The following is a 13,918-nucleotide window of genomic DNA, read 5'->3' on the forward strand; positions in this document are numbered from 1 at the left end:
GCAGATGTGGTGAGAGCCACACAGTCCCCACACCCTTTACCTGGGGTCGCATGTCCACACTCACCACGGTGACCCCACCTCCCTAGACCCTGCACCTAAAGTCACACGTTCTCTCTCAACAGGTGACCCCTCCTACCCAGACCTCTCCACCTGAGTCACATGTCCACAGTCCCAGGGTGAACCGCCCTCCCCAGACTCCCCCAACTGGGCTCACACGTGCACAGTCTCCAGGGTGACCTCACCTCCCCAGACCCTGCACCTGGGGTGACATGTCCCCTTGGTCAGGACACCATGGCTCTGCTGGTGGCTCCCCTCACGTGGAAACAAGCTGTGTTCCTGGGGCTTCCTGGGATGGGAGAATGTGGCAGGTGGGTCTCCTCTCCCCACACTTGTCCCAGAGAAGTCCTCCTCTTTTCAGTTTGATTCTGTTGATTTTACCTGTTTTTAAAGCTTTCATGCTAAAGTTGAACACACTACTTGGTTCTGGCAGGCTCAGTCCTTTCTTGTCTCACATGCTTGTTGAGATAATTCACAGGACAGCAGGGCTGAAAGCAGAGGGGCAGCTCTGGACGCTTCTGAGTAGGGACGGTAGAATGGAAGGAGAACTCAGCAGCAGCCTCAGCTGTTACCCATCGGGCTTTTGCCCGATCTGCGTGCCCTGCAATCAATTCACCAGCTAAACCTGCCTCCCTACGCACCATGCACGTGCTGGTGAATTGGAATTATTGCCAGGTAGCCCTCCTGTGGATTCTCCACGAGCCCCAGGGAAGGTGAACCTTACAGGGATTAAGACTAAGGCCCCGACCAGAGCACTGACCCTTGGGAGGACCAAGTAACCACACTCAGAAGAGAGGTTGTTACTTAGAGAAGCCCACCTCAGTTCCAGACCCCAGACATTTAAGCACTCACCTTCAGATGCAGGCACGGAGCTTCCCAGTCCTGAGGCCAGGCCGGGTTTCTACCCAGGTTCCCATAGTCCTAGCGTACACAGAACATGGTCAGGCCTAAATCTTCTTCTTATAGACAACACATGGTCAGCTCTGAACATAATCAGTAGAAAGGACATGCAGAGGTCTAAATCTACCATGTAGACAGAACTTGACCATGTTTAAACTAGCTTATGGCTGATCTCATAGGAGGTACAGATCACACACATGGGTCTCTCATCTTTGGACACCCACATCAGGAAACTGAACAAAATCTTTGTCATTAAACATTTCAACAGGCAAAACAGAAATGTTACCAGTTTCTCTGGCCACCTGATGGTCAGGATCCATGGGTGAGCCATGAACTTCTGAGAGTGCAGCCCCGTCTGTTGCCAGGACAGACAAGAAGTGGCCTGATTCCAGCCTCCCAAGCTTCCAGAAGGAGGCGGCCGCACTGGAACCCAGGCAGGACAGTCCTGCATGGTCCGGGCCGGGAGATCCGGTCTGTCCATTCCACTGGCCGATTCCGGGCGGGGCGCTCAGGGCCGCTGAGAGCCCTGCACTCAGGTCCTGCTTCCCTGCAGCGTGTGCATGTGCATGTGCGTGTGTGTGTGTGTGTGCGTGTGCGTGTGGGTGTGTGTAGAGGGGGCGGTGGCTGACGGCTCCCATGGCTCCCGTCCCGGGCACCGCGCTGTCTTCGAGGGGAGTCACGGGGAGAGGTAGGGGCACAGAAGCTGTTGGAGAGGAGAACCCACCGCGGAGCTCCTTGCACACTGGCTCGCCCCACCTGGTGACCCGCCTGCCCATCGTGGGCCGCATGTCACCCCCCAGCCCCCACCCCCGAGGGCAGGGCGCCTGCTCTTTCAAAAGGACAAGGTCTCACATGAAGGAGACCCAGTGGGGACTGTCACGCCCCCACTCCTGATGCTGACTTTGGGAGAATGAACCCCCTTGACTGGGTGATGGGACACTGTGAGGAAAGAGGTGGCGGCCCCATCCAAGTCGGGGCCTGGCTGAGAGATGGGAACACAGGAGCCAAGTGCAGGGCCTGGAGGCCAGGCCAACAGGAGGGGCATCCCCAGCCTTGGCCGGCCTCTCCAACTGTGACATTGTAGCTTTAGGGGACCTGGGGCAGGTGACTGAATGTAATGGGTGTCTAAACTGGACCCTGAATGGGGCTTAAGGAAGGTGTGAAGGATGTTACTGAGACCGTGACAGTCATTGGAAGACAGACTCTGTGTCAGGACATCCTGCTCCATCCATTTAAATCCCTGAGATCTGTGACCTTTACGTGGCTACGCAAGACTGTTAGAGCAGCTGCGTGTGGATATATCTGCAAGTGGTTCCAGCAAACACACAGTTGTGCACACAGGCGGGCATAGCACACACACAAACGTATGTAGGTGCACAGCACAAATATATTCACACACTAGCATATGAACACACATGCACGCATATGCCCATGCACACACTAATGTGAGCAAGTGCACACTAACGAACGTGTGCAAGTGCACATACCTATGCACATGCACAGCATAGGTATGCAAACAGGCACATGCACACGCATGTACATAGCACACACACAGGGAATAAAGTGAATCCATAAAGTGAGTCCGTAAAGCATTAAGTCCTGAACACAAGTGAAGCTGACATGTATTTTTCCCTTTTCTTAGCTTTGATGTTTTTCACAATAAAAAGTTTAAGGAAAAAGTTAATGGCAAATGACTTTTGATTCATAGGACTTTCTGACGTTATTCCACAAATATTATGACAGGAGAAATGAATGTAGATAGTACATGTGTCCACTAATGGATGAATGGAGAAGAAAAACATGGTCCATCAATACAAGGGAATGTTATTCAGCCTAAAAGGGAAGGCAATTCTGACACAGGCTGCAGCAGGGATGAACCTTGAGGGCATTAATGCTCAGTGATGTAAGCTAGACACAAACAAACAGTGCTTGATCCATTCATACAAGGCCCCTAGAGCAGTCGGAAACATAGAGACAGAAAGTAGGATGGTGAGTGCCAGGGGCTGAGGGAGGGACAATGGTGACTGAGTGTTTAATGGGGACTGTTTCAATTTTGCAGGATGAAAAAATTCTGGAGGGCGATGGCGGTCAAGTTTGCACAACAGTGCGAATTACTTCTGGACCCTGAAATGTGCACTTAAAAATGGTTAAGATAGTAAAGTTTATGTTTTGTGTATTGGACCACAATTTTTAAAACTTAAAAAAAACAACAACAGGAAGTAGTCCGTGAATAACACAAGATGCACAACTTCACTAACAACCGAGGGATTAAAACCGTAAGAAAACTACTGTGCACACACCTACCAGAATGGCAGACGTGAAGACACAGTATCAAATATCAGCAGGATGTGGAGCAATGGAAAGCCTGGTGCGCAGCGGGGGGTGCAACCACTTCTGAAACAATCGGGCCTCAGAGAGCGAAGTCCATGCACACAGACCCACAGTGTTCCTCCCAGCTGAACACACACCCCCCAGCCCTGCACCAGGACACACGGACATGGACTCTGCAGCCACAGGAGCCAAACCTGAGAGAACCTGAAGACCATCACAAGCAGATGCAGAAATGAACCATGCACGCTCCTATGAAGGAATATTCCACAGCAATGGAGTACATTTTGTTTAAAGGCAGTAAAACTATAAAAAATTATTTTAAAAAAAAACTATATTCACAAGATGAAAGAATCTATAATTCTGGCACCTACGGATTGTCGAATGCTCCCCAAAATAGATTGTTGTGGAAACGTTTATTATAAGGAAATTAACATATTCTCTAGGAAGTACGGGGTGAATGGGCCTGCTACATTTTCTACATTGAAGACATATACAGGTTTTGATTTTACTTCTGTTAACTCAAGTGGGGTTTCATTGGATTTCTGCTACCGCGGAGATAATCAAATTCTGGGTAGGGGTCAGGAGAAAACTAGTCATAGGCGTTCTCGTGTAATAATTACTGTTGAAAGTGTAAATGATCCATTTATCAGTACGACTGAGAATAGAATAACTGCTGCATTACTTCATATGAGGTTGTGTGTGCTACTGTCCCTAGGGCTCCAGTGAGTGAGTATTTTGAATGTGAAGCTCATCCAGATCTGAGAATGGAATAAGTGGCTAGGTGTGATATGGCTAATATAAATAATATGCCAACATTTATATTAATTAGTGGGTAAGATATGGGAAGAGGAATTCATGTTTTGAGAGCCAGGGTTAAGGTTAGCATTGGGGCAATAATATATAAATTGATGATGTTGATGGACATAGTGGTTCTTTAATAAGTAATTTGTATGCCTCAGCAATGGTTTGTAATCATCCATGGGGGCTGAGGATTGTTGGCCCTTTCTGGATTTGTATATAGCCTAGGATTTTCCATTTAATTAATATGAGGAATGCTATGGTGAATTAAATTGGGTCATTTGTGAAAGAATGTTGATTATAAACATATTCTTAGGAAGAGGACTTGAACCAGTGCAGATAAAGGTTTCAGTTTTACATAATTACCAGGCTCTGCCACCTTAACAAACATGGTTCTACAGTAGGGTATGTATAAATTAATTGAATGTAGATTATATCATCATTTAGTTTCCAGACATTTTGTAAAGTAAGCCGTAATGCTCTTGTCCTTTCCTACTGGCAGAAATCTGCAATAGACAGAAAGCAACCAGGATGACTCCAGTCTGAACTCAGATCACGTGAGACTTTAATCGTTGAACAATTAAAAGCAGTTATACCATTGAAATGTCGTGATCCAGTATCAAGGTCATAAACCATATTGCCGCTATGAACTCCAGAATACAATTACACTGTTATCCCTAGTAAAACTTGTTCTGTTGATCAGTGTTTTAGAACAGGTGATAAAGCATTTTGACTAGTTGGTCTAAATTTTGATCACTCAGAGGTGGTTGCTTCTCCAAAAAATAAATGGCACACGGGCCCAAGGCGCACCAGCTTCAGTAGTTGTGGCACACAGGCTCAGTAGTTGTAGCCCACTGGCTTAGTTGCTCTGTGGCAAGTGGGATCTTCCCAGACCAGGGATCGAACCTGTGTCCCCTGCATTGGCAGGTGAATTCTTAACCACTTCATCACCAGGGAAGTCCCAGAATCACAGTCTCCCTTTTAGTATACCTTAAGCCCAAAGAATCCATGGAGAATTGTTACAGAAAATAAGACAATAAAATATTGTAAGGACTGTGACAGAAGCATATAGTACACAGTTCATATAGACACAGCCCAAGCAGTTACAAAGTATATTAAAAGGGAGGCTGCAATTTTATTTTATTATTTTTATTATTTTTTAACATCTTTATTGGAGTATAATTCCTTTACAATGATGTGTTATTTTCTGCTTTATAACAAAGTGAGTCAATTATACATAAGCATATGTTCCCATATTTCTTCCCTCTTGCATCTCCCTCCCTCCCACCCTCCCTATCCCACCCCTCTAGGTGGTCACAAAGCACTGAGCTGGTCTCCCTGTGCTATGCGGCTGAGGGAGGCTGCAATGTTAAAAGAATAAGATAAATTATACCCACAAACTCCCAATCTTTCCTGAAACGTTGCAATCTGGAACCCTATTGTAGGAAGCAGAAGATTCCAGGAGACATTCTACAAATGAAGGACTCTAAACCCTGTGGTTGGATAAGGAATTCTGGAAGGAAGGTATCCTCATCCGAGGAGAGCAGGTTCCTATACTTGTCTAACATCACATACCTGGACAGTTCCCACTGATCTTGGTCCAGGCATTGCCTGTCCTCTTGAGAGAAAACTAGGGCCATATCCTGGAATGTCAGCAGTCCCTGAAATTAAAAGTACACATACCGTGTGGCCACGGGAAGAGTTCATAATGTGACCCAAGAAGAAAAGAGCAAGTTAAGAGAACTGGTTTTAATTTAGAAGAGTGTCTTCAATTACCCACTAATATATATATATATATATATATATTTTTTTTTTTACAAAGTAAGTTTCTTTATCTTATTTCTAACTACAAGAAAAGAGTGTGGCATGTGATCCACAAAACCAGTATAGAGACTATACTTATCTGGAAAAGAAATGATAAAATGATGGTTTCAACACAGGCATATGCATTTTTGAGTGTTTTATTTATATCAAATTGGATAAAATGTGTGTATTTCTCAGACAGAAAAGACGTGTCGAGGTAGAAATGTACCTTTCAACTATTCATGGGTACACAAGTACACTGGGGAGATTGTAAAAGTTCAGATTGTGATTCAGTAGGTCCGGTGGGCCTGAGTTCTATTTTTTTAACAAGCTCACTTTTAACTAGTGATGCCACAGTCTCTGATTCATTAACGACAATTGTGAATAGCAGAGACATAATTAGAAAGGTAAAAATTCATATTTAATTTTGAACTTAAAGTGTTTTATGGATTTTACACCTTTAATAGGATAGTAAGCACAGCAGCAACAATCATTTGTGAATATTTACTATAGACCGTGTATCTTTCTAACTTTGTAGTGTAGGACTCCAGGAAAAATGCCTGGGCTGCGGTCACAGTGGGCGGGGCCCTCAGGCCGGGCCGCCCCTCCAGGACCCCCGACGGGGCCCTGCGCTCCTGGCGGCTCCCTCCCCCGGCGCCTCCGTCCCTCCCAGAAGGCCTCGGGGCAGAGCGGTCCCACCCACTGCGCCCAGAACGGAGCCCGCGTTTCCGCAGAGCTGGAGCTCCCGGCTCGGGGTCTCTTCCCTCCGCCTTCACGGAACTGCCCCGGAGCCCGCGGCGAGGGCGGCCTCACTGACGCTGCCGGCTCTGGAGGGGCCCCGGAGGCCGAAGCCGCGACAGTCATGCGGACGGCGGGCCGGGTAAGTGGGCGCCGACCCTCCGCCTGGTACGGTGCCCTGGCGGCAGGGCAAGACCAGCTTCTGAGGGGCAGGGGTTCGCCGCCACCCGCCGCTGCTGTGCAGAAAGGGCGGCCCCCAGCGTCTGGTCCCGGGAACTTCGGTCCCTCCTCTCGCCCCTGCCCTCGGCCTGGCTCGCGGGGCCTGGGGGGCGTGGGGAGGGGGTCGGCCTGAGTGTCCTGAGGGGAAACGGGACAAGGGAGGCGCAGGGCCCGGCTGCAGCGTCAGCGCGCCTCCCCCCGACTGCGGGGAAAGCGGCTAAAAACTCCTCCCGAGGCTCGCAGGCCCCTTATTCAGCGGAGTCCCTCTGCCCTCCTTCCTCCCTGAGCTAAAGGACCGGGGGGAGGGGACAGGGCAGGGCACTGGCGCAGGTAATGGGGACCATCAGCAGGTGATTGTTAACTAAGGCAAACCGGCTCTCCCAACGTGAGGAATGCAGCGCTTTTCTTTGTTTGCGGAGATGCCAGAGGCTGGGCTCCCTGAATTCCTTCCTTTCATATGCACCTCAGCGCTCTGGGGCCTGCATTCTGTATTTGCATATCCTGAGATCCTCAGGGCTCGCGGCTCACACTGGAGGGCTGCAAGGGCTGATGACTGTGACATCCTTTGTTTACTGAGATGGCAAGAAATATTCCATTTCTCACAGGCTTGAGGGGCACAGAGTGAAGAGGGTAGGAGAATCTCACTCGGCATGTACTTCGGTTTACACGTAGATAATATGTACACTTAACTGTGCCACTGGAGGTTCTCAAGTGTGATCAATTGTACCACTGCCCTCTATGGATTAACTTCATGAATATCATAAGATACATGCCTATAGAATTGACTTAATCCATTTAAATAGGATAATGGTCTTTAAAGGAAACATAATAGAAATATAACAACAAATCCCTTACCACTAAAGGCTGGGTCTGGAGCAACCTAAATAAATGTTCCATTGTTAAAATATTGAAAGATGTCTTCAATAGAAATATCAACAAAAATGACAAATAATGAGGGCAGCAGAATGTTGAAATGTTCTATCTTTATCCTTAAAGTGGCAGAACATCATGTATTAGTAGGCGCTGGGGGCAGAAGATGCCTGATTTTATACCTTTGTCATATTTGTACAGTTGTTTCAACAAGTAACTTAAAGACCAAATGGAAGAAAAGGAGGTTTGTGCCTGACATCATGTTGATGTGAAACCAGGGATGGCCACCTTGTCCCAGGTGAGTTAAGTTTACCTGGCGGGTAGACCGCAGAGCTCCTGAGAAGCAAGGGTTGGTATTTTTCTGCTGGGTGCCCCTTAGGTTCTGTGACTTGACTGATTGTGAGTCATGTTTCGGGAAAGACCTGATCACAGGAAAAGAGTGGGAGTAGAGTGATTTGGGGAGCAGCTAACAACATTCATCACGGCTCATGGCTTGAATGAATTTTAAAGAAACAGGAAAACAAATGCTTCTTATGGAATCAGAGAATGTCCAGCCGGACAATCCCGGAAAATGAGGAACACCCATCCCATTTTCCAGATGAGAAAACAGAGGCCCAGCAAGGTGAAATCCCTCACCCAAGTTGCACCCGTCTCTCCTCCCCACTACATGGTTCATGAAAGCAGGACTCTTCCTGTCGTGGATCACTGCTGAATCCCAAAAAGGACCAGGCATCTAGCCACTGCTCCAAATATTTTGGCTGACTGTAGGAACAATGCTATTTCTTTCTTTCTCACTCTTATTCAGGGTTGTGCCAAGAACTCCCCAGGTTGCAAAGTAATTAGATAAATGTAAATATTAATTGAGTTTTGTTGTGATGAGGACTTGGGCTTTGGAGGTAACAGACTTGGTTCAGATCTTGGTTCTGCCACTCAATAGCTGTTTGGCTTTGGGAAAATTACTAAACCTCTCTGAGATTATTTCCTCCTTTGTAAAGTGGGGATACATGTATCTGAGCCAGCAGAGCACCTGCATGAGAGATGTGCACTAAATATTGGTCTTTCTCACTCTCCCACGCCATCTCTGTTCTTCCCAGAGAAGTTGTACAGAAGGATATAGTACTTTTAAAAAATAATTAATTAATTAATTAATTAATTATTTGCTGTATTGGGTCTTCGTTGCTGTGCGCGGGCTTTCTCCAGTTGCGGCGAGCGGGGGCTACTCTTTGTTGTGGTGCGCGGGCTTCTCATTGCAGTGGCTTCTCTTGCTGCGCTTGTTGTGGAACACCGGCTCTAGGCCCACGGGCTTCAGTAGTTGTGGCCTGCAGGTTCACTAGTTGTGGCGCATGGGCATAGCTGCTCCGCAGCATGTGAGATCTTCCCTGACCAGGGCTCGAACCCATGTCCCCTGCGTTGGCAGGCATATTCTTAACCACTGCGCCACTGGGGAAGTCCAATATAGTACTTTATAAAGAGGGGTTTTAATTGATTTCAGATAGTGTACATGTTTCTTGTAGAAAAGATTTTTCCACTATAGAAACATTAACATGCAATACCACTACAAATGCGGTATTCTATGGGTTAGATAGTATCAGTAAATTTTATAAGTAATTGGGCAAAGGCCAAAGCACTAGGTACTGGGGAGTAAGAAGTCTCAAGTCTGGGGTGCCCCCCACCCCAATTTCAAGAGCAGGGTGTGTTTTTCAAATCCATATTTCATCTGGTCTTTGTTTCTCATCCATCCTCTGTGTCTGCCTTTCACAAAAGGCTCAGATCCTCCACTTTCACACCCTCCCGGCTGGCTGTGCCCCAGCTCCCGTCCTGGAACCTCTGCACGCATGGGTGTGCCTGCTCTCCCTGGGCCTCGCCAGCTTTGCCAGGGAGCTGCTGTACCGTGCACTGGTAGCTGTACCCCAGGGTGCCTGGACCCTTCTGGTACATGAAGTGCACCCTCATCACCGTGAGTGCACGCCCATCCCCTTACCTTATATCCTGCCTCTAAGCCAGGCTTGGGGGTGACTAGTGTGCCTTCAGCTATGTGAGGTGCTGGGATCAAAGTGAAGTTCCCAACTTCTTAAGTTGCAGGCTTGAGGGGCACACAGGGATTTAAAGTCGGGTCACCTGACCTAAAGGGGGTGCTGATTGCTTTAAAGCCAGGGCAGCTGGCTTAAACCCTGCGTCCCTCCGCTGCAGGACGAGACCAACTTTGGCGGTTCTCGGGTTTGCTCCAAGCCGGCACTGCTGTGCAGGAAGAGCTTCCGGTAGCGCCTTAGTGCGGGGGGACTTGGTCCGTTGTCTTGCCGCTGCCCTCAGAGCGGGACCACCTGCTCTTCTGGAGGAGAATCAGGGAGGGGGAAGTGCAGAGTCCCGGCTGGAGTTGCGGCACCCCTTGTCTGATGGCAGGGAAGGGGGGACGGGGCTGTGTGGTGTCCTGGGGCTGGACTCACCAGGTCGACTCAGCCTCTCAGCCTCCTAACCTCACCCCACACACCCCACAAGAGTCTCCAATAATATGTAATTGTGCCTTAGGTTCTCGGTCTTCAAACTCATACCCAGGCTCCCAGGTCCCTTGATTTAGCCAATTCCTCTGTGCTCTGTCTTCTATTAGATACAGTCCCAGAGGGAGGGGCTGGGGGATGGGACTGGAGGGGCCCCGGCAGCACTGGCCTAGGCTGACTAAAGAGATCCAGGGCCTGCGCTATCACACATGTGCGAGGACCCTTAAGGCGCAATCGAGGGGGCCAGTTAGAGGCAGTCCTTGTTGCCTCAAGTGAGTATGGATCACCGTCGGGTGGGGAGCATGCTGACCCCTGAGAAGTACTGTTAGAAGGATGTGTTCCTCCCTCGGCTTCAAGGACGTGGGTGGGCTTCAGGGCTCCATTTCCCCTCCAGACCTCCAGGGCTGACTGCACCCCAGCGGCCTTGCAGACCTGGCTTCCTGTCCCAGAACTTGCCAGGCTCCAGGAAGAATCCAGACTGCAGAGATGGTGCTTGAGCGCTCCAGCTTAAGAAGTGCTGTCCCTGGGGACCCAACAGTGGAGGGAGGAAGGGTGAAGGGAGTAGGGGGGTGGGGTAGGGAGGGGTGGCTGCCCTGGGAGACGTTGAGAGAGAAATATCGCCCCCCACACCCCCTGCCCCCTGCAACTGACTGACCCATTGATGCCATAGGATCTCAGGCCCTTTTAGTCAGAGATGCCTGTTTCTTTACTCCTGTGTTCAAAACTATGCAAAACCAACTCTTCATCCTCTTGCTGCCTTGCCAGGACTTGTAAAGCACTGTTCTTTTGGAGCACTCATTCCCTAAACTGCGGTTTGGAGCTGTCCCAGCTACTTAAAGGTGTTCACCTTAAACTGAGACTAAATCCTACTCTTTTGGAAAAACGTCCTGCACTTCCGAGGAGAGAGATCATGTTTTCTGCCCATTCCTTCTTTCTACTTCCCTCTTAAGAAGCCCTGTGCTCAGAGAGCTTGGTGACTTATTTTTTGCTTGATGTCAAAAAGAAACCTTCCCCATGCACCACAAAAATCTTTCCTGGAGCATAGGTGTTTCAAAACCATGACCGTGTTTTGCAGTCAGTATACACCGGGTAGACTGCCTAGCTATCCCTCCAAGAGCCAGAGGTGAGCGTAATCAACTTATTTGACTGGATGCCCTTCAAGTTTAGGAAGGTCCCATTCTTATGCCCCAGCAGATAAGACAGGGCCCTGGAGGGCTGTGGCTGTGATTAGATAACTTCTGATGATTTTATTTCCCTTACTGAGCTGCTGCTTCTAGGTTAAATTCATTTTATTACCTGTCCCTTTTTTTTTTTTTTTTGCGGTACACGGGCCGCTCACTGTTGTGGTTTCTCTCATCGTGGAGCACAGGCTCCGGACGCACAGGCTCAGCGGCCATGGCTCATAGGCCTAGCCGCTCCGCGGCACGTGGGATCCTCCCATACTGGGGCATGAACCTGTGTCCCCCGCATTGCAGGCGGACTCTCAACCACTGCGCCACCAGAGAAGCCCTACCTGTACATTTTTAAAGAAAGACTGAAAAAGTCACTGTAATAGGTCAGGAGTCTGAGCTCAGGGTTAGTCAAAGGTACTCACAGGGAGGAAGGTGGATAAACATAGGTGCGTAAAATAGGAGGGTTGGCAAGTACAGCCAGGACGACCGGGCTCACCGTGCGCACTAATAAAGGCCAGAATCTCCTCATTTATCTCTGGTGGGAAGTTCTGATGGTTTCTCAGGATCAAACTCAAATCATATTCAAACTAGGGGGCTTCCCAGAAGGCGCTGAAGCACCGGCAGAGCCCACCTGCGCTCCCACCTTGGCACTCCAGGATCAGAGTTGGGTTTGGAGATGGGGTTGCTGTAACCCCAAGGAGGTGAGCAGAGAGGAGGAGTTGATTACCGGTCTCCTCTGACTCTCTGGCCCAAATTGCCTGGCTTCACGAGGGGGCAGAGTTTTGCTTTGAGCAACTTATGGGGCACTTCCAGACTGGTGGGGTTGCCCAGTGGCCCGACAGTCTGACAGGCTGGCTGCGGTGTGACTGCCCTTTGTTTCTTCAGAATCTGTTCATCAGGAGGTGCATGGTTGCGGAAGCCCATTCACCGCCCCCCCCCGAGGGTGATGGCACCTTCCCTGGCTGTACCCTATGATCACCAGGTACTTGAAATGAATGCAAGGTTTTTGACTTCAAGGAAGAGCTCACATAACCCCTTCTGCCTCATAATGTGTGGGATTTACTATAATGGAAGGACATTATAAAGAACAGGTAGAAAACTCACCTGTTGGTCTCCATGTAGGAGTTTACTTTGCATGAATCTCTCCTACATGAGTAGATAGCAGAGGTTTATTTTTGTTCCCGTGTGTGTAGTTGTGGCAGAGGACGTAGGTATGGTGATTTGAAGCCCTCAAAGAAATATTCTCAGAATTCTCAAGACTTCTCTTGATTGGAACCGAAAGAGACCTGGAAAAGGAGGAAAAGCAAAGGAGGAGGGAGAACGAATGACTGTTTCTCAGTAAATTCACCTTCCTGGTTGATTGTTCTGTCTTCTCATTTCTTTTAGCTTCTATGTATGTCTAATGGGATGATGTAGAAAGGCTGATTTTTATGCTTTAAAAGATTTTACATCACAAAGAAACTAGAAGTGGCTAACAGAACTTGTTCACATCAATGTTACATAGAGACTTTGATATTAAATTTGTATACTAAAGTGGGTTAATCCAAATTTTCTCTTTTTGAGTGAACATTTGTAACATATTTTTGTAGATAATAATTTATCCTAGATATACAAAATTGTGAGAATGGGTACCATTTTTCACCCCTTAAATGATTTCTTTTAAATGAATAGATCGTACACTTTAAAGGCCAATGTTGTCTTACATGTTGTTTTTTAATTCCTTGATTTCCAAAACTTGTGTTTATTTAATTGATTTCTATCTAATAATCTGTCTCCCCTTTATTGTTTCTTACTTTATATTTTATTGATCTATAGTTAATTTGCATTATTATATTAGTTTCAGAGGTACAACATAGTGACTCATAAATGTTTAGGTTCTTCTCCATTTATACTTATTATAAAAGAGTGGCTCTATTCCCCAGGCTATACAGAACGTCACTGTAGGTTATTGATTTTATACAGAGTGGATTCTTCCTCAGAACCTCCTACCACTATTTTGCTGCTCCGCCCTGTCTCTCGCTGCTGGTAACCACTAGTCTGTTCTTTAATCTGTGAGTCTGTTTCATTGTCGTTGTTGTATTCAGTGTTTTAGATGCACGTGTAAGTGATAACCTACCAGGCTTGTTTTCTCTGCGGCTTATTTTACTAAGCATAATACCCTCCAAGTCCATCCATGTTATTGCAAATAGCAACATTTCCTTTTTTGCTGAAGTCATCATAAATATCATTTTTTATCCCCTAACCTACTGATGAACACTTAGTTTGACTCTATATCTTGGCTATGGCAAATAACACTGTTATGAACATTGATGTGCAGTTATTTTTTTTTAAAATAGTGTTTTTGTTTTCTTCTGATATACCCAAGAGGGAAATTGCTGGATATTATGGTAGTTCTATTTTTAGTTTTATGTGGAACCTCCATTCTTCTTTCCACAGTAGCTGCACTACTTCACATTCACATCAAGAGTTTACAAGAGTTTCCCTTTCTCCACATCCTCACTAACCTTTGTTATTTGTGACCTTGTTGATGACAGC

The 13,918-nt window shown here is 47.5% G+C and overlaps 1 long non-coding RNA gene across 1 annotated transcript in view; it reads left to right on the forward strand.

The window, feature by feature from the left end:
* The first annotated feature begins 6,568 nt into the window (after nucleotides 1-6,568).
* The window catches only part of LOC309815277, a 47,985-nt gene continuing 40,635 nt past the window's right edge, over nucleotides 6,569-13,918 (forward strand). Inside the window, exons 1-2 of the long non-coding RNA XR_014295834.1 lie at nucleotides 6,569-6,769; nucleotides 7,918-8,014. This is a non-coding gene — a long non-coding RNA (uncharacterized lncRNA). The remainder of the gene's footprint in view (nucleotides 6,770-7,917; nucleotides 8,015-13,918) is intronic.

The sequence above is a fragment of the Mesoplodon mirus genome (genome assembly GCF_964341445.2).
Source record: "Mesoplodon mirus genome assembly, chromosome: 14".
Lineage (NCBI taxonomy): Eukaryota > Metazoa > Chordata > Mammalia > Artiodactyla > Ziphiidae > Mesoplodon > Mesoplodon mirus.